Genomic DNA, 2460 nt, shown 5'->3' with positions numbered 1-2460 from the left:
AATATATGAAGAACCGAGCAAGGAATATTCCACAATAATGCTTATGTTGGTGAAAGATGACCGCGGCAAAGCGACTGCGTGACACTCGGTATGTTTTTAGATGACATATTGTCACGTATCAGACTAAAAACTAGCCTGCGAACAGGCTCCCGGCGAGGACGGAAAAACAAATTCGACGAGAGCGAAACAGAAGAATTCGGAGAGCGAACCGATCGGGCCGGGGACCTAGTCTGCAGTCCGCAGTCTGCATTTCGTACCTAGTCTGCAGTCTGCATCTTGTAGTGACCGATTGGGGTAGCATGTGATAATACCGATTCGATTTTCTCCCCAGGCGCTATTTCATGTTTTGCTTATCCCAGTACCATATCGGACTCTGGGGCATAGCCGGTAGAAACTCTCGTTTACAACCTTAACACTCCCTCACATTTCCCCAAATTGTTCCCTTTTCTTTTCCTTTGTCCGCCATGTTGAATTCTTAGGCGGTTTCCCACTGTACACTCGTTCCCAGACCTCCCTTCCCGGTTCCCGGTTCCCCGTTCCCAGTTTTAGTAACATCCCGTTAACACGGTCACCTTGTCATCACGGCCACTTTATTTTGGCCTGAAAAAAAGCTCAGTCAGTCATTTTCTTATTTAAAGAACCCCTTTAACTCTTCCCTTGCCGCGACTTTCGCGGGAAATAATTAAAAACCCGGTGGTTGTCAAAAATAATCTTTTCTCACTAGAAATTTAGCTCGGAACATAGACAAATTTATATTTGTTTGAATCGTCGACAAAATGACCTTTTCCGGATATTTTTTCCTTCGGGGTCAACAAAAATCTCTGATTACAAAATCACGCCGAACCCAAACGTTGCAAAAAAATCTCTTCAAAACCCTGACTTCGAAGCGATGTATCACTTTAGTACGGAGCCCTGTTTGTGCCATACGCGCGCGCGTACAGCATCATATTTTGCGATGTATCCTTTTTTCATTCTGGCGAACACTTTCTTACCTTTGGCGCGACTCTGTTTTTCTGGCGCGACATTTTTTTTTGTTTGCGCGACTTTTTTGCTGGCCCGACTTGTTGCTCTGGCGCTCATTTGTAGACCGCTGCTAGATTTATTGCGGGCTCAAAGTACGAACATGTGTGGTTGAGCGTCTGGTTGAGCAAGATGGCTGACTCTACTGACAACGATCTAGATTTAATAGACCAATTTCGATATCTTAAAATTCAGTCTAAAACAATAGACCTCAGTGCGAGGCTCTGGGGAATAACAACAGAGTTTGTGGGCTTTATTCCTCAGAGCCTCGTGCTGAGGTCTATTGCTTATGACTGAATTTTAATATATCGAAATATATTGGTCTATTTAGTTCTGAATATTGCCGTATTCGTAAACTAATTGGGAGAATCAATAGAGGGAAGGTAGCTAGTTTTATTTTTTGCCTTTTTCTGTGTTTACACTTTAAATTATCCGTAGAAAAACACAAAACCATGCTATGAAATGCGACACCTCGAAAACCATAACAGGCAGAACAAGCTTGATTCTGACCTTATTTTACGCCTACAAGAAACTTCAAGCATAGCAATACTCTTTATAAATATCTAGTCCTGTATTAAGTCAAAAATTAAGCAAAAAATCGTTTTCAAGAACAAGTCTCAACCGTGTTATCATTTATTGGCGCTAGGTCTTTTCAACCTTGCGGGAGGAGCCGCTGTCCTTAATGACTTATTACTTAACAAGCAAATCAACATGGCGGATAAAGACCTCCGTAATCGTATGATTGATTAACGCTATGATTAATCATATCATCTGGGCTTCAATTATAAGGAAATCATCGATTGCCTCTTTACTTCTAAGTTTACGTCAGAACCACAAGAGAATACAGCGGAATACAAGAGAACACGGGAATACAAGAAAACAAAGGGAAATACAAGAGAATACAGGGGAATACAGAGTAATATATAGGGGAATGCAAAAGAATACAGAGGAATATATAGGGAAATACAAGAGAAAATATAAGGAGGAATGCAGGGAAGCACAGGGAATATGAGAGAAGTAACAAAAAGTTTTAAATACACTATAATAAAGGATACATGAAGTACTTACCGAGAAAAATATCGCGCCAGCAACAAAAAGTCGGGCCAGAAAAAAAAGTTGAGCCAGCAATAAAAAGTCGCGCCAGCGAAAAAAATGTCGCGCCAGCAAAACATAGTCGCGCCAAAGGTAAGAAAGTGTTCGCCAGAATGAAAAAAAGGATACATCCCCCAATATGATGCTGTACACGCGCGTGTATGGCACTAACAGGGCTCCGTACCTCGTTTGGGTATTGAGCGCGAGTGAACCCGTGACCTCCGCGATACCGGTGCGATGCTCTACCAACTCAGCTATGAAGCCACACATTGGGAGCGAGGTCAATTAATTGAGTTCATATCTTCCCGTGAGGAGTGAAATGATGTGAAGTATATATGAAATAATTCA

This window comes from Orbicella faveolata, unplaced genomic scaffold, assembly GCF_042242905.1.
Source record: "Orbicella faveolata isolate gen_17 unplaced genomic scaffold, um_ofav_v1 contig_36, whole genome shotgun sequence".
NCBI classification, from domain to species: domain Eukaryota; kingdom Metazoa; phylum Cnidaria; class Anthozoa; order Scleractinia; family Merulinidae; genus Orbicella; species Orbicella faveolata.
This window is presented reverse-complemented; position numbering follows the sequence as displayed.